General features: G+C 42.5%; 1 long non-coding RNA gene across 3 annotated transcripts in view; it reads right to left on the bottom strand.

The window, feature by feature from the left end:
* The window catches only part of LOC111930713 (uncharacterized), a 31,154-nt gene that overhangs the window by 5,721 nt on the left and 1,734 nt on the right, over positions 1–23,699 (bottom strand). For 2 of the 3 annotated variants that reach the window (XR_002865275.2, XR_015288726.1), the window contains exons 2-4: positions 20,039–20,122; positions 7,143–7,229; positions 1,789–1,838 (exon numbers count right to left, since the gene is read on the bottom strand). This is a non-coding gene — a long non-coding RNA (uncharacterized LOC111930713). Of the gene's footprint in view, positions 1–1,774; positions 1,839–7,142; positions 7,230–20,038; positions 20,123–23,699 lie in introns of all 3 variants that reach the window. The other variant, XR_015288727.1, reaches the window with a different exon arrangement.

The following is a 23,699-nucleotide window of genomic DNA, read 5'->3' as shown; positions in this document are numbered from 1 at the left end:
AGAAAACAACCAGCCATGCTCGGCAAGGACAGTTTGGGAATAACTTGGTGCTGAATGCTGCTGTACTCTTGCCGGTTTTCATGCGAGTTTCCCTGTTTAGCCCTTTACAGCTTTCTCCATGCCTGTCTCGAGTTGCTGTTTCCATTAGTCAGAGCAACTCCTGCCAAGGGCAGACAGGCCAAATGTGCTGCTGTGCCTCGCATCCTGCTGGGAGCTGCTTGCCACTGTGTTAAAGGTCCTTGTGCAAGGGGCACTACAAGTGCAGGAGCAGTGGGGCATGAGGGGAAAAGAGTGGAAAAAATCAAGCAGCATATCATCCTCCTCCTGTCCCCTGAGTCTATAGGAATTCTCTCTTGGTCGAGATCCAGTATTAACACTTGCCTCAGGAATGCCGTATTGGTTCTTGAGGGGGAAGGGTTGTTGGCTGGTCTTACAGCTCCCAAAATCAAGTAAGAGCAAGTTGGCTGCTGCCTGTCCTGTTGCTAAGCAGTGCTTTTAAATTAGTGTTTGCTATGGGGTTGCACCTCTGTGCTATGTGCTATCAGCAGTAGGAAGATCCTGGCCATCTAGGTAGCATCTCTTTCTGGAATACTGAACTCATGTTTGGTTTACTTTCTATTCTCCCCTACACAGTGAGGTATTTATTATCTGAGCAGACCTGGTAGAATAATTTCTGTGAAGTCTTAATAAAAATTATGGGTGAATACAAAAAATGAAAGATGAAGCTGAACACTACCTGACCTTCCTTCAACCCAAGCTATGTGGCCATTTTTCTTTGTTCTGCACCCGTGCCTTGCTGCTCTCAGAGAAACCATGGGGTTCCATCTACAGACTCTTACTTTTACCTATGCGTCTTTTTTAGATCAAGAATAACCCAGAACAATGCAGCAAGTCTATCATGTGTCCCAATGGACTTGAAGGAGATCAGAGTTACAGTTAGCAGTTAGTTCCTTAAGGGAACAGAGCAGTGACACACTCTGAAATAGCACTGATCTCCTAAACACTGATTAAAGTGCAGAGAAAAGACCTTCTGTGGAGGTTTAAGAATACCCTGACTGGCTGGGACATCCAGTCAGGGGTGACAATGGTCAAGGGTGCTGGAAATCTTGGTTGACTATCATAAGCTGTTTGTGTGCCTTTGAACTGGGTCCCAGAACCCAAATTTTATTTGTTTAGAAAAAACAGAATAATACCCAAATGCTGATCTGCTCTGAAAGTCTGGCTTAGGTTGGGTGCTCCAGAAAGTCAAATTGACTTACAGAAAAGAAGGTGAGGAGATAGGAGGCTCTACCAAATCTATGAAATCTACCAAATCTACCAAAACAGCATATATAGATGCTTTTAACAGTGACTGAGTAGTTATCAGTGGGTTAAGGGCCCTGAGAACGGAGCTTTTCCACAGTTTACTGAGAAATGCCTCTTCCAGAAGTAGCAGGCTGGGGAAGCAGAAGGGGATCTGTCCCCTCACTGCAGCCCTCCCAGTCTGCACACATGATCTGTGGTCAAGGTGGGTTGGTGACAAGCACAGCACTGTGCACTGTGGAGTGTGAGCCATCCTGCCACTCCATGGCATCCATGCTGCCATTACATGCTGCAGTCCCAGCAGCAGAGGGGCGGTCTCTGAAGGAAATGAGCAGTTTGTTTGAATGCCTGGGAATCAAGACTTCTTGGCTGCATTGCTCAAGGAAGATTGTAATGGGTATTATTTTGTATAGTCCTGAACTTTTTCACCTTATATTTATTACTTCTGTTCTTGTGCTTCCTTCAGACTCACCTTATTAGGCTTACCTTACACATAACTGAAGCATTTGAAGTTTGGCTTCTGATCTGTGATCTGCCTGCAAAACAAAGATGATCCTGTCCATCACCTAATAAAGCCTTTAAGTCAAATAAAGCTATAAGCTCCTCAGGACAAGGACTTTCCCTAGTTATGCAAATTTTTATGTTTGTAGTATGAGCCTTGAATCAGGTAACTGTATCTTACATAGTTAGAACACTAAAATTATTAGAACACTTTTTTCTTTTAGATTGTAGAAGATATAGGGCAACAATGACTTTCCTACATTCCCTTTTATCTTTTGGAAAAGCTTTCACCCCGTCCCAACCTACCATATCTGTACAAGTGAGACTTGCATCTCTTTTATGCTGCCAACCAGATGCAGTTGCAGCCAGTAAGAATCCATTTAGACTAATTAGATGTTGCAAATCTATTATGGTTCTCTTGTTGGCATCTGTAGACACAAAAAAAATATGTGCCCCTTACATGGCCTGACTTATGGCAGGGCTTCCCAGGGCTTGGCAGGCAGGAGTGCTGCTGCACTTGATTTCAAAATGGTGTAAGAAGGAGGAATCTTGGCTGTGGAAAGCAGCTGTAAAGCCAAGAGGAATGGCTGTGTGTCTTATGACCTTTGCTGATTGCATGATTGCCTGACATGGTATCATATGATAACTCTCAGAGACCATTAAGAATCAAGCAAGGCTTTTTTACATCCTTGCATCACCAGGATGAAAGGTTCCACAAAGCTGTTATAGCACGTGCAAGTAGACAAGGTGGATGACTTTGGTCAAACTCCAGGGATCTGGAAAGTATTAGTTTGTTTGGTTTTTTACACCCTGCAACTGCTTTCTGTTTACAGGCAAGTCTGTCCCCCTCCCTGTAAAATGGAAATAATTCTTTTCTCATTTTTAATTGTGTGCATTTAAATCATCACTTTTCCACACCAAAGGTCATCAACTGGGAAAGAATTTAGAAGGAAGAGGCATTACTCATACACCAGTATCAGCCAGTATGCTACATGCTCATGAGCTGTTAAGCTCAGCAGAGCCTTTTACCTCTCTAGGGCTGGTTCATGTGGGTATTTACTGGCTGCAGTAATGTGTCATTTTTTACCAGCTGGTTCTAATCTTATTGCAAGATCTTCTGAGCTAGCTTCACTGCAAAGATTTTAACTGGACTTTGGAGTCCTAAAGCAGCAAAGAGTGGTGAACATTTCTCACCATGAGAGTATGTTTCAAGGTTGTCCTTCCATTTCCTCACTCACAGACTCTAAAATTCATTTCTGTGGCAAAAAAATGTCAGTCCTTACCAGCAATATAGATTGGAACTGGTGATTTCTGTCCAATTCCCAGCAAAGAGGAAATTGTACTCCAGCATTCACTCTGAAAAGTGCTTGCAAGCACTGTTTCCTGGAACCTCGCCTGTTGCGCCACTGGACAATTCCAGTGGTTTGAGAGTGGAGGATGGTCTGAGTGGTGTTTGGAAGCAGCACCAAGCAGAGAGAAGACAGTGTTGCTGTTGTCTGTGCAGGCTGGAGCAGTGCTTAGCTGAGCATGTCCAGAGGTCACAGCTGGCTTCACCACCCAGGGGCTCCTTTAGCCAGGACACAGCCTGTTTGGGAAGGGCAGCACAGGGGTCTTGCACCTTGCCCTCTCCAGCTTGAACCTGGAAGCAGGGGGCCTGTCTGCCTGTGAACTCTGGGGGTGCACTGTTTGCCTGAAGACTGCTTTGGGTTGTGATTTTTACTTTTTTTTCAAGTTTTCCCCAGGAGAGGGAGCAGTCCACACAAATGATGTCAAAGGGAATGAATCTGCTTATTCCAGATCCAGCTTAACTGCGTTTTCTGTATTGCTGTCAGTGCTTTCTTTCCTCATGCTCCTCATCATCAACTCTTTTTGCTTCACCTTCTGACTCCTCTGGTAACCTTGCGAGAGCTCTGGCAGTGCTGGCCCTTCAAGGCTGGCATTCAGGGCAGGAATTGCAGCCATTTTCTCTGTAAACCACATTTCCCAGCACAGTACGCCCAAGGCTGCTCCAAGGGCCTGGTCCCACAGCCCACATCCCCATCACCAGGCCCTGAGTCAGTCACTAAATTCCCAGCACGGTGTCCCGTTCGCGTCCGTCCCAAGCCGCAGGGCACTGGCTCGGCGGCAGCTCCTGTGGTCACTATGGTGACAGTGGCCAGGCAAAGGAGGGCATCAGCTAATTCAGGAATTTAGGGCTGCTTTGCTGAAAATATCCTTTTTATTCTAGCAGTAGTAACTTCCAGAGACTTGCTGCTGCTTAGGTATCCATTTGGGGGTTGACTGCTTCCCTAGCAGATGATTATATTTCCAGTAACATATGCATAGAAAAACAGAGGAAAGTTGGGGGTTGTAGAGTTCAAAACCACTGCTGCCAAAGTTCCTGTCTTCATGGTGTCTTTTGTTGTATCAGGAAAAGTTCCAAAGCACAGTAGCCTGGTTACCACTTAAGGAATGGATTGTGGGTTCTTGTTGACTTACTTCACTATTTATTCCTTCCTTTCCTTCTTTCTTTTTTAAATAACCAAGGGAGGAATATAACAGAGCTAACTTTGTGATACTCAAGCCTCTGGTGCATTGTATCCCAGTGCACCTGATATAAAACCATCTACTGACACGTGCTGTGATTCTTAGCACTGCTGTAAACTGAACCACTCTGGGAAAATTTCCAAGGAATAATGGGAGGAACTCTCAAGGACAAGATGAGGAGGACAGCACAAGGTATCTGTTCAACAGCATTCCTGGGAAACTAGTGTGCCAGGGAGGCTATCGTAGCAGTGACTCGCATGAATAACAGTATTAATCTTTATTTTGATGTGCCACTGGAAAGATCTAAGAGGTTTTGTGCATGGATGACCCTCAAATTAAGGGCAAAATTTGAGTAGGGAATTTTGTAGCAGACCTGAAGTTATATAGCTGTTAGGGGAATAAACTGGATGAGATCTGCAGCTGTCTGCTTGGAGATGGTCATCTCTGGTAAAGATGTTCCCTGGGACAGATGCAGTCTTTTAAGAGCACATAGCTGCAACAATTGCATCTCTGCAGTGTGCTATCTCTGAATGTCTGATACAAAGACTACAGACACATGCTGTGATTTTTAATGCTACTGTCAGCTGAACCACTGGGAAATTTTCCAGGGAGCATCAGGCAGCCTTCTGAAGGACAGATTGAGGACAGTGCAAGGTATTAATGCTAACAGCACTCCTAGGAGACTACTGTTCTAGAGCCATAGCCTGAAACAGGGTAAACTTTTAAGAGTATAGCCTCGTTTAAGTTAGTACAAGCAGACATGCTGAAGACACCTGCAAAAAGCTTGTGTTGTGCACAGCCCCCTCTACTCCCATTTAACTGTATGTAGGCCATGCTTACGTCCCCTTTTCTGTACATGAGCACAGTGGGATTTGAGACATAAAGCTGTGTGTGTCCTTTCTTTGGCTGGAGGGGTACATTACACCTGAGCAGTGTTGCAGCTCATGGGGCACTAGTTGGAGTTCGACAGTTTGCTCTGTCTCTGTAGGTGTGTTATCTGAACCATCAGATCATGTAGTTCATATTCATTTTGCAGCCTGGTGGGTGACACTACACAGCAGGCAGGGTAAACATTTCACACAGCAGCCAAAGTTCACTCTTGCAGGTCTGAGTTGTCATCTCTGCTTCCAGGTTACATTGACAAAATGGCATAAAAAATGAAGGAGGTAAGTGGAAGTGGGTGAGGCAGTTTAACTCCTATCATTGATGTGTCCATTCAAAGGGCAACATCCAAGTCAGCTGAGCATGAGTAAATTCCCATTTATGATGGCCTGACCTTAGACTCTGGACCTCCACAGCCTCACTATAGAGCCACAGAATTACATTTTTATTGAAAAAAGCATGACTTGAATGCCAATATAAATACCATCTCCACCTCAGCCTTGTAATGTACTCTGAGATAACAGCATGTATTATTCATTTTGCCATCTCACCATAGACCTGTTGGCTGGTGCCACCCAAGGGACAAGACTCTTAGACAGTTGATAATCTCAGTCTTATAATCTTTTTGTTCAGAAGACATTTTGTTCAGAAGAATTCAGAAGGAATTCTTGCTTTCTGTTCAGGCTGGGTGTGCAGCAAATTTTGTTTGTTGATGTTGGCTAGTCTCTTTAGGCTTCATTTTGGTGTCTTTTTAGCTCTTTGCTTCCATGTTTCATTACTTCATTGTGTGCCAAAAGTTTTAAAGTTATTTTCAGATGTTCCTTCTACTTGCTGGCACTGCAGTGCCTGGATATGACTGTATCTAAAAGCACAACAGTGATGCTTAAACTGTGACAGTCATGCATAGTGGGTCTCCCAGGATTTTTATTGTCACTTTTTGCTTGAGTCTGGGCATTTATTTAAACATGGAGAAAAAGCACCAAACAGGATAGGTTCTTGCAAGAAGCTAAGTTCAGCTGAAGTTTTGGATGTGGCCTTAGATGGGTTCTGATAACTGCCAGGCTCTCTCCCTTCTACTTGCATACTAATTTATGTAGGGAAGAAGTTCCTGTTTAAAGGGTTGTGATTTTGTCAGTTTGTGTTGGAGTCTGGTTTAAGGGCAGATTTCCAAGTGCTATTAGGAAGAAAAAGACATTTGTCTAGATAGCTACTGCCCGTTCTCTCAACAGTGCTGTGGATGAAAGATGTTTTCAATTCTACTGTGGGATCGAGAAAACAGCCCAAGTTCACAAAGCCCAAGAGTGGCATTTTTCAACAGTACCAGCTGCTTCATAAGCCAATGGCCGATTTGACCCTGACCTCCATGGTAATGGCACCAGGCCAACACTGTATGCTCCAGCAAATCATTCCCTCAGGCTCTGTAAATCCTGTGCTATTGTCCTGCTTCTGGGGCAGTGAGAGGACACCCTATGTCACTCATGCACTGAGAGCAAACTATGCAGCAGCGGTGGCGACAGTGCTTTAAGCTGTTGCACTCAGCATGCAGGGATGGAGCTGAATCCCTAATTTTGGAATACCAATAGCAAGACCACTGCCAGTGAGTGAACATCACTTGTCTGCTTTGGTATTTGCAGAAGTGCATGTGCCACACTAACTGCTGAACATGGGGCTGTGGAAAATAGAGGCCTCCTGAGCTGTGAATCAGAAATAGAGCAGCTGATACCATGGACTGTCCTTATTCCCAGTTGGAAGTACTATTTTCTGCAGTTCAAACTGAACACAGCCTCACAGCCCTTCTTGCTCTGTCTCTCCTCTGCTCTTACAGCCAGCATGTACCAAACTTCTTGTTACAAACCGAGACATTATGTGAGAACATAATGTCTTCACCCAGAGCAGAAAGGCAAAGTCTCTTTGCAAAGACTTCCACTTACAAGAGACAGCAGAAACACTGGTCCTGTAGCCAGGTCTGAAAGCTGTTGTTTTTCCTATTTCAACCTATTTCCTGTCTTTCAGCTGTTCTGGAAAGGGATAAAGAATGGATGAGTTCGCAAGAGACAACAGAGGAGGTGAGTGGCATTTGCATGAAAGATGATAACAGAAGAAGAAGAGGGAAGGTAGAAAGAATGGAACAAGAACAGAGATAAGAGTGACCTTGGCAGGAGAGAATAACAGACAGTGAAGGCCCAGGAGAAGGAAGGGCAAACAGACAGTGGAAAGAGGAGACCTTGGAAAGATTAACGAGACTAAACTGTGCTGAGGCAGAGGGACCTTGCACTGAGATTTCCAGGCAACTATGCAACCATTTTCTCATGCAGTGAAAGACATAAACAAACACACTGTGTGGTAGAAAGCAGAAATACAAAAGTAAGGAATTTTTCTGTTTCTTTTCCCAATTTTGTGAACAATTTTGCCCCTTCTCCAGAGTTGGGTTTTCTTCTATAAGCTACTTCTCCAGAAGACATAGTATAGTTTGCAGTTCCCCAGGGTCTGGATTTTAACTATACATACAGTATAATTCCTTTTTTTGAAGAAGTGTTGTACACAAACAGAAATCTGAGATTTTATGGCTGGTAGAGCAATTATGATTTAAAGGAAATTCTTCTCTCTGTACAAGTTAAGACATGTCAAATTAACTTCTCCTCTAAAGTTTGTGGCACCATCCATGCAAGCTAGTCTGAGCAGGTAACATTTTTCATCTTCTTTGAAGTTCTAGTCAGTGGCAGACCAGACCCACTGAGAGACTCAGTGAAATCTTTCCTACCAACTCCACCACACACTTGGCAGGTTCACCAAAGCCTGTAGTGTGGAAGTCACTCACTCAACAGTGCACTGTTGAGTTAAAAAAAACCTTGAAGCTGCCCCAGTTTTACTGATGTAGCTCTCTCTTGGGCCCTAGACGTGGTATGCAAGAGCTGGCTGTTTCTTACCTTTTTCCTCAAGTTCATTCCAGTGCACATGGAGAACAGGCCCTACTTTCCCTTTAGGAATCTAGGCAGGGCCTCATTACTCAGTTTTGCTTCGGGGAAAAACTGAAGATGGATTCTCTTGCCTACAGGAGTACAAAACTAACAGGAAGCACCTGACTGGGCACTGCCTATCCTGTTGCAGTTCAGAGCTTCTCTGATGTGTCCCTGGCAGATGGATTTCTCCCTTTGCTCAGGATTTGTGTGTGACATTGGGTCCCAGAGGAATAGCTGTAGCACAACAGGGGTGTTCTCTGTGCAGGACATGCTCTGTACAGTCTGTCTCTGGGTACAGCATTTGGGAAACCGGGCCAAGGCAGCTTGCCTGGCATGCCACAGTCCTGGACATTCCAGCTGAAAGAGACACCCCACCCCTCAGCAGTGCTGGGGCTGCAGCTTTGGTACCCAGGCTCCTCGGCTCAGGACTGCAGCTCTGTTTGTCTCTAACACTGCCATGCTGGAGGATCCCCAGTCTGATGGCTTTGGCAGAGCCAAACCCACTGAGCCCCAGGCAGCAGCAGCTTGTCTCAGGAGGGGTTTCATGATACTGAAATGGATGCATCCTGTCCAACAAGCCTTTCCATGCCCTACATGCCTGGGAAGGACTGAGCTGCCCTCTACCAGTCAACAGTGACAATGAATGGGTTGAACATTGGAGGAATCTCTCCTTTGAACACCAATACTATTGGTGTTAGTAGATTGCCAGAATAGAGAAAATTAAGAGTTAAGTGAATTAATTTATTCCTTCCTCTTATTTTTTCTCATTTAAAACATAATTTATATATTAAATTAATATTTTATATTCAGCAAATCAATTAACTGTGCCTGCCACTGTGTATGAAACACTGAAATTTGCTTTAATTCTTCTTTCAGAAAATTCTGCTTATCCTGCCTGTGTACAAGATATGTGCCTACAGCTTACTTAGGAGACCTCTATTTGCACGGGGTGACTAAAAGGTATTTTGGAATAGCTGGTTCAGTTGTCCCTGTTCATGTGCTCCTAACACAGATCTCAGGAATGGGGCAGATGGTGGCATAGAACCTCAAGTGTTTGGTTTGGTTGATGGCATCTTGTTTCAAGTAATACAAGTGAACCCGGAGACAAGAAAGGAGATGTTATTGACTGGTGTTTTTCCGGAGGTTTACACTGCTAAGTTGGCAACTAGCCTTGTTTTCATTTCCCCTCAAATTGACTTGCCTACCCTTCCTGTCAATTTAAGAGCCAAACTACAGTGATTTGCATTCTTCTCTTCTAGAAGTGAAGTTTCTTAACCAATTATAAATGAGCTGATGTTTCTTGACAGTCATTTTATCTGTCTAGAAATGATAAGAATTAATCCAATGGACAGAAGTATTTCACAGTCAGAATAGTTCAGGAAGGATTTCTAGGATATATTAAAGAGGGCTCCATACTGTATCTCATTCTTTCCCACATGAGCCCTAGACAATGGAGAACAAGTCCTTGATATGCTAGGCTGGTGATTAGTGCAGTAGGGACAAAGGTTTTTTACCAAGCACTGGTTTGTAGAGGTGAGAAGTTTAAAAGATATGGGAAATTAGGGAAGTGCTTGTCAGAAAATTTAACTCATAGTGTCTTCAAGGTGTTTCAGTGTTGGACAGGTAGGGTAAGATGGAGACAGCATAGGAAAGATTATTACAAAAGCAGAGATGGTCTTTAAAACTATAATGACTTTTCTTGCCAGAAACGGGCAGATGAGCAACTTCTTTTTCTAGCTGTTGGAAGCTGTTGAATTGATGAGCTGCGAGCATTTGACCCCACAGCTATGGAGGGAATCATCCTCTAAAAGCAGCCTGCCTTCCAAGGTTGTATCCAGACCCACCGCATGTTTGGAAAGACACTGATATGTTGCTGATTTGTGGAATTTTCATTTCCCATGATGATTTTGCCTCACAGAGGGAAGCTGGGGTTAACACTGGAGCTGGAGAGAAAATTTTGATTTGTGTGGGGCTTGGAGGGGAGAGGAGGGAGCCCAGTGTTACTGTCTCAGAGGGACAGTGGGCTGGGGGACTACTTCTATGAGAAGTGCAGGCATTTCCTAGAGAAGGATCTTTGACGTACCTGCTGACTGAAACATTCCAGGCATTCCTGCACTGTGCTGCTAAGCTCCTACAGCAGCAGCTCATGCTGCTCAGGCTGCATGAGCAGCCTGGCCTCAGCAAGTGTGTCCTGGTCAGGGACAGACACATAACTCTCATTAGCAAGTTCGCTGTGTGGAGTAGCACTGTAAGAATTTGCAGCTGTAAGAGAAGATGGATGTGATTTTAGTGTGCTGCTGTTGTGAACAGACCTTCCAAGAGCAGGTAAAGGGTTGCAGAGGGCTAGTCACCACTGTGTTTTCTCCAAAGATTTCCTGGGTGCTTTGTGTACAGGCTGGAAACTGTAGTTCTCTGTAGCCCTTACTGCTCCTATAGCTGTTCTCTCAAGCTGTGTTTGCATCTACTGTAAGGGGCAGAAACTCGCACCATCTCAGTGTCAACAAGCTTGTAAATCATCTACTTAATAGTCACAGGTGAGATAACATTAAATACTAAAGGCAGTAAAAAATCCTTCCCACCTCACTCACCCTCCCCTCCGTACTGAATCTTGTCCAAAGCTGCACAAACAGGATTCTAAGATAAAAACCTTGGGTAGGAATTACTAAAACAAACAAAGCGTGGCATGGTTTGTTAAGGGTCTGGCTTCTCAAGGCCAAAGGGTGGGTGTGGAAGAACACACCATACACCTTACAGAGGGGAAAGCTAAGAATGTTTAAAAAGTACATTTTGGAACTAAGCCCTCCTCAGAAATTTGTAATATTTTAAATAAGTTGATGTAGCATGGGAGGAGAATCATACAAGTACAATGGAAAGTATATTGCCTGTGATTTCAATAACTAGCAATACAAAAGCTTTCTAAGATTTATTCAGAGTTAATGCAGTTCTAGCAAGGAAACTGCTCCAAGCTACATTTCTGTCTTTCCTTTAAGAATGCTTTGAAAGAATTCACCACTCAGCTGCAAACTACCTGATTCTGAACATAAATAAAAGAGCAGAAATTTCCCTGTTCACTTCTTCCCTGCCCTGCCATGTGCAGGAAATCTCTCCATAGCAGGACAGTTCCTGGGGGCACATTAGTTCAGTCACCATGCAGTGACTATTGATGGCTCGCTCAGTGTCAGGGTTTCTTTCCTATTTTTGTCATTGCATGGATGAAATCCACTGCTATAGCATTATCTGCTATTGACAGGGGATACATTCCGATCTAAAGGCAAAAAACTTCATGTCTGTGATCTTGCTAGCCTGTGACCAGCACCTGGAGGAGAGATTTGAAGGTGGAACATGATGAGCCACAGGACTACAGTTTTAGGCAATATCTCAAAACTTATTCCTTTTGCAGGCTGATTTTTTGCCCCAGAAGAATATGTGGTCTATAGCTTTAGTCAGTGCCTAGGGGTAATCTCTACATCCCCTTGACTCAAGGCTTGTTTAACTTTCCTATGCTGCTGCAAAGCTATTGTTAGTTTGCAGATAAGGAAGTGTTATCATTTTAGCACAGTCTAAGAGAAAAGGATAGGAGGGAGCTATTAGATTCTCTCTTGTGTTACTCTCTATCTGGTGTCAGGATTGCCCTTCCCACTGATCTCTAAAATGTGGTAATAATAACAGTAAAGTTTTATTTTTACTGGTTATCAGCCAAAAGCAACAACTAGGCTAAACCAGAAAATACCATCCTTTCTGCCTTTGCAGTGTGTATGCTCAATCTTTGTGCTGATGCTGATTCTTCTCTAGTTCTTTTCTGAAGAAACAAGGAGACACAGACACAGACACCTTCATCCCTCCCCAAACAACCTGGTCTACCTAATCCTGGCCATCATCTAAAAACAGGCCCTCTGCCCTCTTCAAGCAGGCCAACACACATTCCCACCCTCCCAGTGCAAATCTGCAACAGCTCCCTCTGTCCTAGCTTGCTTTCCCATTAAGACATGGTAGACTTTTCACAGCTACTTGTTGCTGCCTGTAGCAGTTGCTACATCTTCCTCTGTGTGTGCCTGGCAGTCTTCAGTCATTTCAAGAGGGCCCTATCACAAACAAATTGCCAAGCTTGAAACCAAGGAAGACAAATGATATGTCTGACCAAAAAGCCCCTGTAAGGGCCAGAACTGGGAAAACGCATGGACTGATCCTTATGTGAGCACCTTGCATCTCTCTGGACTGCAAATGCTCTTTAAGGACATAACAGAGATTGTCTCACCCAAGGTGTTGAGGACTATACAGAATTTAGGTAGCTCTAATCTCATATGTTTGTGCTTTAAAAGAAAGAAACCTTGCTGCAAAGACTACAAACCAAAAGGAAGTCTGGCCCTCCTACTAGAAAAAAGAGCATGTTCCTGGCATGCTTAGCTTTCCCTTCATTTGTGTGAACAGTAAGAAAATAATCAAGAGGCTAAATCCTGTTCAGACCGAGTTCAGCGTCGCTTTTCATGGTGTACATCTTCATTCTAGATATCTGCGAAGTAGAGGTATACACCAAGCTAGCCAGTCTGGGTTCCTTTAATAGCCAAAGGAAAGAAACTAGCAGTTGTTTGAAGAATTTTCAGGGTTAAGTGAAGCTCACCCATGGTGCTGTTGACTGCACACAGGAGTTTGGGATGAGCCAAGACCCGGGTGTCTGTGGTGAAATTCCACTCTTGGTGTAATAAAATCCCGAGGGAGATCCTGAGACCCCAGTCATTTTGCACTGTGAAAGGAGATGTGGATCACAATAAGAGTGTGAATGAAAATACTATTAAGAACTAGAAAATCCTTTCCAGGTTTTGACTCTACCAAATTTACAAGAAGGTGGATGGTTTTTCAATAGGGAAAAATAGGTGTAACAGACCCCTGCAGGCTTCGGTGTAGAGAACAAAACATTGCAGGCAGAAAGTCATTCTTTTCAGGGCTGGCTTGCTGACTGTGTAGCTTGACAAAACTGAAGCTCTTGTGAAGCTTGCCAGTAGGTGCAAATGATGGAAATTGGATTTTCTAGGAAGGCAGGTGATGACTGCGTAGCACTTCTATTTTTGTTTTTTGAGGTCACCCTATTTGTTTTGAAGTCATTCTAATTCAGGACAGGAAGGGACCAGGAGTTGTTTTTTTTGGCTACAAATTCAGTTTGAACTTTAACAAGTTGAGCAGTGTCTTTCTGTGGCATGCAGCCATGAGGAACAATTTTGAAGGGCAGCAAAGAGGCAGGATTGGCAGCATCCCTCAGGCTGAATTGACAGACTGGTCATGCACAAGTGCCAGATTGGCCTGACCCAGCCTGGTGCCATCACTGCTGGACCTATGCCTCTCACCTCCTTGGGATAACAGGACTGCTGGGGCTGTGCCAGGGAACAGCAACGACCAGGCAGATAAGGGGACATTGGTGTCCTTCTAGAGACAAATACAGGATGTCCCAAGCCAAATAGGCTAATGACAGAGAAGAGGTGGCCTGGTTCTGCTCTTGTGTTGACACACCATGTGGCTGTGGTTTTGTCAACATGTTCTCAACAAGGAACCTCCAGGAGGAGGGGAATTGTCCTCCTGTACAATTCTCTTGTCACAAGACAAGGGGATAGCTGCACACTTCAAATCTTCTGCATGGGGAGCATCTTACTGACATCCTGCATACCCTGTCAGTGTGCTAAGCAAGTTGTCCATCCCTGAATCAAAACCTTCTAAGCAATAGCCTTGGCAGCCATAGCCATGAAAGAAGGAAACCCCTTACAAAGGTTTAAATAGGTTTTTTCATGATTCCACAAGGAAAACTAGCTCTTCACTTAGCATAAATGCAGGTTTCAAAGAGCCCTGCAAAACAATGTGTGGTAAAATCTATGTGCAGGAATAAGAAAACAAACTAAGGACGTGTGTTTGGAAGAGCTTATTCTTATTTGAATGCTCTGTAAGACAGTCCTGAAACCTCCAAGTGACAGGAACATTACAGATACTGTGCTTGGAGGCAAAATTAAGTTGGATTTTTTTCTGGTTCTTGTGCAAACCTGTAATTAAAATACGTTTTGCTTTAAATGGTCAATGAGCTAGAATTATTTCTCATAGCAGAGCCAATTGCTGAGATAGAGTATTTTGATGCCCAGAAAGCACACTACTCTTATATGCTATTGTTGAGAAGCTGGGAGAAAATCCTCTACATAAAGTAATGGCTGTGTCATTGGTACAAAATTGCCCCCTTGAACCCAGCACTAGAGAAGGGTGGAGAGGGAATGACATAACAATCAATCACACCATGTTTACAATACTTTCTCTGCTCCCATATGGTGCTGAGAACCAAAAGTGGCTCAGGAGATCTTTTCTCAGCAGAAAAGGTGCACATCAGGTCCAGAGCAGCACTTCTTGAAGTTAGTTCCTAAATTAGTTGTTTCAGCATACGTCTAATGTAGCTGTGATTCTGTTGGGTATCACACAGTTTTGGTTCTCCAAGCTGCTGCTGAATCTGCTGCTGGCATTTCTCCAAATGGCAGCACAAGCTTTCCCAGGCAGCTAGACCACAGATCCTACCATGATATATAGAGGAAAGAGTGCTGTGGTCACTCTCATCCTCCTGCCCAGATGCAGCAATGAATCACTCCGTGCATCATCAGATGTCTGGCTGTGAGGCATGACATGTTTTGATGAGCTGTATAGCTGAGATCCCTGATGTCCTACTGGAATTCGTGACAGAGAGGTCCCATATGCTGCTGCCGGAGGTCCTCTGCTATTTCAAGGTGGTGGATATGCCAGGCCCATGTCAAAGTCTGAAGAGAAGCTAAGGCAGAGCTCCACCTGGCAAAATCCCATCCCAAAAAGGAAGCTAAGTTTGAAGAGGACTGGCAAACTGAATTCCTCCAACTGGTATAGAGGAAATGAGCTACATATGGCTACAATGAGCTGGGAACCACCATGTTTGTTTCGGCTGCAGCAGCTGGATTGCAATAGCAAAAATGATCCTTAACACTTCAGTAGTTTGTCAACCAGTGGACAAAAGAACCAGTTGTGCAATTCAGAGCAATCTGCTAACTACATTTGTAAGGAAAGGGTTTTAAATTGCATAATGTGCTGAAGAATGATACATGTAGGGATTTTGTCTTACAGCTATTGGCAATTAGAAGGAATGGAGAGATAACAGAATTTGCTCTGTTCTCCATTCCATGGAGCGTAGGGAGGCTCAACCACAGCAGATACTGCAGACCAGAAATATTCAGTTTGGCATGCATGGGATGTGTCCGTGGCAAGGAGAGTCTGCACAGAGTTCAAGGAACAATCTGCTATGTGCTATGGCATTGTGAAAAGCATATCACAGTAGAGATGCCACCTAGAGAATGTTTGGTTGGGCTAGTTAGATATTAGAAAAAAGTTCTTCACCAAAGGGGTGCTCAAGCACTAGGACAAGCTTCCCAGGGAAGTGGTCATGGCACCAAGCCTGTCACTATTCAAGAAGCATTTGGGCAACGTGCTTAGATTGTTTAGCCTTTTTTTAGGTTGCTCTACATGCAGTCAGAAGTTGGGTCCCTTCCAGCTCAGAATATTCTATTATTTTAATATTAGAATATCTGAATTCAGTCTGAATTCAGTTACTAGTTAGGTATTATTTACTTCTAAATGTTATGATTTATATCATGTCTCATGTGATGTGATGCTCTAAGCATTGATTCCAACAGAGTTGTTACAAATATTATTAAGAAAACAGTGTTAGTTTGATAGCCAAGATAATGCATATTTATTTTCTGTGGCTTTAAATAATAGAAACAATGAGCTATTCTAAGAGATAGAAGTAGGCCAAGTTGAGCTGTTTTTATGTAAATGTACTTATCTTAAATTGCTTAAAACAGGAACTTCATTTTTGTGGTATAAACCCCTTTCTTAGCAACTGGCTTAGTCAATATTGCAATTACAGAGCCACTCTTAAAATGAGTATCTGCAACACATGAAGATTTAGAGCACCTGGCTTATGTTATCCACAGTCCACTGATTCAGACTGGTTGGAATGGAGTATATATGCTCTTTTTTCTAACTGCTGCTTAAGGGCTTACCAAGACAGCAGTGCCCAGGAGATTGGGGAAACTCATTCTCATTTAGATCACTAACTGTGAAGAAGAACTGTGCTTGTCCTACTCAGAAGAACAGCTGGGATTCAAGGCTAAGTGAGGGAGATCGCTGTATTGCAATGGAAGAGCAGATTGCCTGTGTAGATGTGACTCACAATACCTCGTTAGAGTTAAAACAAATGGGATGTGGCACTCCTTTTCCCTTGAGTTTCCTCCAACTGATGAGAGACTCCTATTTTCCAAAGTGTTGAAGACAGTTTTTCATTTTGATGTTCACTGTTTCCTTAACTTTATATTCCTTTTTCTGCTTGTTCACTTATTTTTGTGTAGCAGTTGTTACAGCATCTATAAGTGGGAAAAAATACCTGATGTCCCACTCCCCTCCTGCTTTTAGTGCCCCATAAATAATAACTTCTTGTGTCTCACTCTCCTCTTCCCAGATGTTACATGTCTCTGGAGTATAAATAACTGAATAACTTGGTACTTAAACACGATGTGATACCTTTGATTTTAGCACATCAAAACTAGGTTCTGATAGAGACTGTCAGTATCAAAAGTGAAGGCAAATGCTCTGTTCTCATGAATTCAAACTGAAGTGAGCACTTTGATGTCAATCTCAAATGAACACAGAGGGAGCAGTCCTCTCTGAAGTGGTTAGGTCAGCACCTGTAACCTCTTCAACTGCAGCCCTATCTCTCCTGGGAATCAATATTTGAACCAATATTGACTTAGGACTCGGGCATGATTTATATGGGAGTCTTGGTATTGCAACAACTGCTGTGTTACTCAATCAGATTCCCAGATGACTGGTTAATACATAACAAACCGGATTCGTAAATTTAGTCGGCATGTGTTATCATCAGAATGGAAAGGGGAAATTAATTCTATCATGGTGCGTTTCATAAATCTGTTAAGTACCTGTAACTAAGTACTACATGCTCTGTTTAAAGAGGCAATGGGTTTCATTCTCTTGTCAGAGGGTTTCTAATCTGGATTAATTTTTTGGTGACTAATATTTTCTAGTTATAATGAGTAATTGTTATCATGAGTGTTTCAAAATGGAAACAAATTAGGATTAAATTAGTTACTTACAAAATTTCACATTAAAAAGCTCTGTAGTGTACAGCACTGTTCTGGTACAAATTAACAGTAAGCTTAATTCTGGGGTCAAAAACCAATCTACAGCTGTTATGCTTAGGTATTTTAGGTATATCACAAAATTACTCTGGCTGTCTATAAAGTTACCCTCAACTCCCTGGCATTATCAGTGACTGTTTCTGAAAGAAGGCCATTTATCTGGATGAATTTGAGTACTTCACACAAAAATCCACTCTGCTCATTTTGTGATGGTATGGCAATTACAAGATTATTGAAAGTCTAAAGACTTGCACAATAACAAGATACTGTTTGTCAAAGATACTAGGTCAGAGGACTGACTTTAAAAATATTATTTTATCTTTTGGGAGAATTTATACATATATATATATATATATATATATATACATAAAATAAATGAGCACAGAAAATTGAGAGTGATGTGTTTCCTCCTATAAATGGCAATATAACTTAAATCTCATCATATAAGCTAAGAAATTGTCAGTGTCTGTGCAAAACAGACAAGACCTGTAGTTTTCTAGGTTTCAGGCTAGAGCACTTGAAAATCTATGTGTATATGTGTGTGAGGAAGAACACGGCCAGCCCCTGAAATGCTCCAACCTCTTTGTTCTGGTGACCCTCCTGTGTTTACACTGTCTGCCCTCCACGTGTGTGCTCCAAGTCCATTGACCACTTCTTTGGCAGTCGGTTCACCATGAATAATCACACTGGGTCTATGTGGAATAATTTTCTAACTCAATGACCTCTCTGTAACTTCAGACTGCTAATTGTTATCACTGGCAAGGAACAAATGGATCTGAGCAAGGTGAGTAGGTGAAGATGTCTTAAATATGTGTCTTGCCCCAGGCAGAGTTCCACTGCTGCTTTTGCTGAAGGCTTGGCTCACCAAAGGTTCCAAATCTTCCCTCTGCCACCTCCTTATGCTGACTGTTAGAGGTTTAATGGCCCATGAGGAAATAACCAGTTAGAAACCATTCTTTGGCTTAAATGGGAAACTGCCAGGATGCCATAAATGCTATGCCAATTCTTAAGTATAATCAGCACCTGATTAAAAACTATGGTGTCTGGAATCCATGTCTGGAATCCACCTTTTTACATCCTAACATAGGGGGAAACTGTATCATGCTTGAATAACCAGCAGTACTGGAGTTACAAGTTCCATCACAAATCAGTTATTTCAGCTTGCTATTAGTCCATTGCTATGCATGCTTTGCATAGCAAATTGTTGCATAACAAGCAAAAAGAGTGAAAAAAAAGAGATATTTTAAAAGTCAAAATGGTTTTAAGATTAGTCTGTGACCTACCTCATTATTTGGATCAATAATAGATCTTGAAATGTTTTAGAAATGCATGCACATTTCTATTTTACTACTGGCTGCTGTTCAAGCAACATATTGATGTGGGTGTGTTCTGTATCTTTTTATTGTGTTGTTCTTAAATATAGAGCATTTACTATCATGGTAATGGCAGCTACATGAACATAAGGAACTCTTCTAGCTGCCTAGTCTGTCACAGTGTCCAGTCAATGTTTTTGAGTCCTTCACAGCACACAGACTGAGCATTTAATACAAGCAGTGACAGTGCTTGGTGCCTTGTTATAGTGTATTGCCTGCTCTACGTGATTCTCTGCAGCCTTATATTAGTGGCCAAAACTACACCTAAAGTAATTAATTCCATGGCTTTTTCCCCCCTCCCTAGTCACCACATTGTACCCTCCTGAGTCCACTTTCTGTCAGTGGAACACACCCCACCTTGTTGAGGCAATTTATCTGTGTTGCACAGGCAGAACTAGAGGTGGATCTGGAATGTTATTCCTTGTACCAGGTTTGTTTGGCTCCCAGCTACACTCTTCCACAATGGAATTCATAATGCAGAAAACTATTAGTGTAATGCCTGACCACAGCAGACATATTGGAAAAGATACAATTTAGCATAGTTGAGAATTTACTTAGTGTTTTGTGGTAATTTTTAACCTTAACAATAGTTGCAAAAATGTGCTATCAAAGAAAATAAACTGTATTCAGTTTCTTTTTCCACTGCAATCTATCCCAGTGAGGCTGCAAAGGATGTACAAGGAAGGCTGTGATGGCTACTAACAGGTCTGTTCTTGGACAAGATAGCAGTAGGGTTCCACCACAAGCTGGGGCTGGAACGGAAAACAAAGTGCCCGTCCCTCTGCAGCTCGGGTGGCTCTGTGACAAAAGGACAGTGCTGGCAACCCTCACACAGGACATTCTTCAGCAGGCAAAGTTAGCAAGCAACAACCACCTGATGGGTGAGGACCCCCCGCCCCCTCCAGCGCCTTGCACGCATTCCTCCAGCCTGCAGAACCAAGCACAGCCCTGACCTGACGAGCTGCTTCTCGCCCAGAACTAATAAAACCAGAGAAGATTAAGAGGCAAGAGAGAGCCAATTCCGTGCAGGTAGAGAAGTGGTTACTATAGCAACTGTTTTCTTCTTTGAGCATAGGTCGGGAGGGACTCCCTTGCAAGAGGATTTCTGTGCAGTCCCCAGGCTGGGGAGGGAAGTTGCTACAAGAATCTCGTTTGACGAAGGTTGCGTGGCTGCACTCTTGAACTCTGGGTGGGAGCGGGGGTGGAGCTGGGATAGGGTTGTGGAAGAGTTTGGCTCCTGTCCAAAAGTAAAGCAGATGTTGAAGAGCCTGTATTTAAAAGTGATACTCACGTCATGGTGTATTGTTCTGTGGGCTGCAGCTACATCTGAAGCTGATGTTGTACCGTAATACATGCCATAACCGGGGTTTCAAGGCTAGAGTTTTTAAAAGACGTAAGAGAATATTTAGCTTATTACTACTGGATTTTTAAATCTGAGGTCCTAAGAAAGTTTCCCAGATTTATTTCTTCAATGAGACCAAATTGGTGCAAAGTAAGAAATTAAGTATCTTGTAATATAATAAGCTTGGTCGATTTGACTCTGGGAAAAGTCATTCTCTGGGACTAGGGCCAGGTAATGTTATCTTAGTGTACTGCTTGGAGTACCTGGCACTGTACAAGCTCTAGGTCTTTGTGGTTACCTTAGACCAACATAGCAAATGAATAAGCATATTATCCTTTGGCTAGGGCTGCTTTCTGGTGGAACACACGCCTTGCATTCACAGGACACACAAATACCGAGCAGTGCCTAGGGTAAACCCCTCCCCTTTACCCTCCTTAACCCTGTATGCTCTGGCAGGCACACTTCAAGGACCAAAGTTGCACCTCGTTTTTTTGCTACTGTTTGGTGCTGGAAACTAAAAAACACATCAGGAAAATAAAACAACCTATATTTGTTTCAAATTTAGTCCTGAAACTCTCTGTCTCACAGTGCCAAAGCACAAAAGATGAAAATTCTTTTGGGAAGGGACAAGCAAAGGGAGCTTTGTATGAAATACTATGCTCCCCTATTCTCCCTGGACTGCTTATTGTCTGTTTTTCCATGCAGTATTTTTGCCGGAGACACAGATCTACAAGAATGTTGTCTGCCACGAACTCATCACCCTTCCTATCACTGAGAAAGAGGAAAGGAGGATAGGTGTGCAGCCTCTCTCTTGCAGCTGCATTTTGCCTAGGTGTCAAATCCAACCACAAACCTGCAAACCTTCTGAATCCGTCTTTCAAAGTAGCATTTTCTTGGCCATTGATGCAGGGAACAAGAAACAGCAGCCTTCATTTTTGTTTAAAATTCAGCAAGTGTTTGACCAGATGTAGAACCAAGGAGTCATAAAACAAAAACAGGCTCCCTGCTCCAAGTGCAACCTGAATGCAGGAGTAGGCTGGGAGTACTTTGCTATGGCAAAATGCTCCCCTTTGAGCAGTGCACTCAGGAGGTAAGCCAAGAGGCTGAGGGACTCAAGGACAATTCTGAACTCTCACTCAGACTGCAACAACTGCACAGTTCCCACATCAAAGTCTTGGGCTCAGCCTAGCTTCAAAATTCACAGACTCAGTATCAACCTGCTACTGGTTCATAAAGAATCAACAACTTATCAACAACTGTTACTATGATGTCTGCAAGCTTTTCAGTTGAAGTAAGTATCTGCACCCTGTCATTCTGTCTATGCCATGTGGCAGATCTGGCCTTAGATGGCATCTGATCTTGCCAGTAAAATCTGCTGCTGCTTGGAATAAAAGAGAGAAACTTGTGAAAGAAAGTTGAGTGCTTTATGAGTCAGAACTGTAGACTTAGCTTTTTTTGTGAGCAATAAGAAATATCTGCTGTAACAATGCAATTGGTGTGAATAAAATCACATAAAATTGCATCAAGCCAGCTGCAATTCCCTTTCCTCCAGATATATAAGTTTTAAAGGAAAATGGGGGAAAAATGTTTCAATAAGCTTTACTAAATTACACTAATTAATAAATTAACAAAAGGCTCATATTATACTGTCATAGACAAGAGACATGATTGACTGTTTCCTGAATATATGATTAAGGCTGCATTCAAAGCCAATGGAAAATAAAAATTTCCATCAAGACTTGCAGAAGTGTCTCCATTACTTCAAAGGATGTAGTGGACTCACAGTTATATTCTGTTCAGCCACTGAAGTAACAGATTATGTGGTCATGGTATGGAGTTGAAGGCAAAGTAAATTACAGAGAAAAAAAATGTGTTTTACTGTCTGAGGGGAAGGAGATTTCTGTGACTGGCAGTTTTGTCTCCCTCCATGTTGATAGCAGAGGTCATACAAAGTCTCAAGGCTCTGCTCACACCAGAAGTGGGTAGCTTAGTCCAGCTTGTACCTTGCTTACAGCAGAATTAGTCATTATGTGTTTGTCTGTGGCCTAACCTTCCTTATCTCAGTTACTTCCTTTACAGGCTTTAAAGCCAGGTTTATCATGGGGATACAGGCAGCTGAGGAATTATTCTCTTAATAGGTCTCATTTATTAGATGCTACATCAAATTAACCTATTAGATTGAGGCAGAAGTTGAACATAATATAGAACCCACGTCTGCTACAAAAGTGTGCTAATGCAGTTTGGTTGCTATGGTGTAAAATTCAACATAAGGATCATGAAGACACCTTTGCCTTTTCCCATTACTGAAGAAGATGGCTGGTTGATTGACTAATCCATGAGATAGGATAAAGCATTGGTCCTAACAACAAGGTGCTTCTCAATGGAAACAAACATCAGTTGTTGAGACAAACATCAGCTGCTGAGAACGTAATCAGTCTTCACAAACCCAAGTTCAGTACTTTAACTAGTCAGTCAGTCTTGGAGCTTCTGAGCCTTAGTTTTGTTAAATTTGATTACAAGAATTACCTAAGTGTAATTGATTCCTCCTCAGGAGCAGAAAAATATTACACATATAAGTAGAAGAAATTGTTTTGTTTTATTTTTTTCTTAACTGTTTTATTTGAATGTGGACTTAAAACTTACGACAAGTACATCTTAGTAGGTCTCTAAGGAAAATATCTCATACTGTTTATCTGTTTAATGCACACTGCATGAAGAAGAGCAGTATAAATTTCTGATGCATTGTTCCTCCTGAATGCTTTGAGCCAAATTGGGGAAGTTTTTAGATAACAGCAGAAAATTTTCTTGGATAAGAACAAATTTATTTTCCTATCTTTCCACATACTATACTGAGTTTTGAATTGCCTTCAGACCATGCACTTCATATCCCTGGCACTGCTGCCTAAGATTTTAGTCAGAGCAAGCTTGTGCCACTGCCGTCACATTGCTTCCCACCCACTCCAGCCAACCACACTTGAAATGTACAATGCAGGGTACCGTGGCTAAAAGAACCCCTACCCACAATGTAAACAAGCATCATCATAAGCAATAACCAATATTTACTTTTAGGCACAATGAAATAAAAATCATTTTGGCAGTAACATATCTATTTGCCTACATATCAACTAAACCTGCAGCCACTTATGATTATTCACCTTATGCATATCAAAAGTTCTATTACAAGTATTTTGTTCTTGCCTTTATTGTGCTGTGCAGTGTTGTGGCTCCCCAGGAGAGAGACAGTGTTTATTGGAAAACAGAGTGAATTGTTTTCAGGTGAGTTACACCCTTTTTGTAAAATCAACAGTGAATGGCTATGAGTTGCTCACTGCTAAGAAAGCACGAAACCAATAAACAGTGTCATGAGCAGAACAAGCATCTAAAGGCAACATGCATGTGGCCCTCACATGGATCCAGGATACTTATCAAAACGGAAGTCATTAAAGGACTGAAACCCGAGCTAAACTTACACTAAGAAAGGGTGTGTTGTAATAAAAAGGTTATAAAAAATAGTTCATAATTTTCCTATCTCCTTTTAAATTCTCTGATTCATTGGAAGAGATTATTGGAGGTTTTGAAGCAAAGCTTTTGAACAACTGTCAGTGAAATG

Source organism: Cyanistes caeruleus, chromosome 6 (assembly GCF_971803275.1).
Source record: "Cyanistes caeruleus chromosome 6, bCyaCae1.hap1.1, whole genome shotgun sequence".
In the NCBI taxonomy this organism is placed as follows: domain Eukaryota; kingdom Metazoa; phylum Chordata; class Aves; order Passeriformes; family Paridae; genus Cyanistes; species Cyanistes caeruleus.
This window is presented reverse-complemented; position numbering and strand designations above follow the sequence as displayed.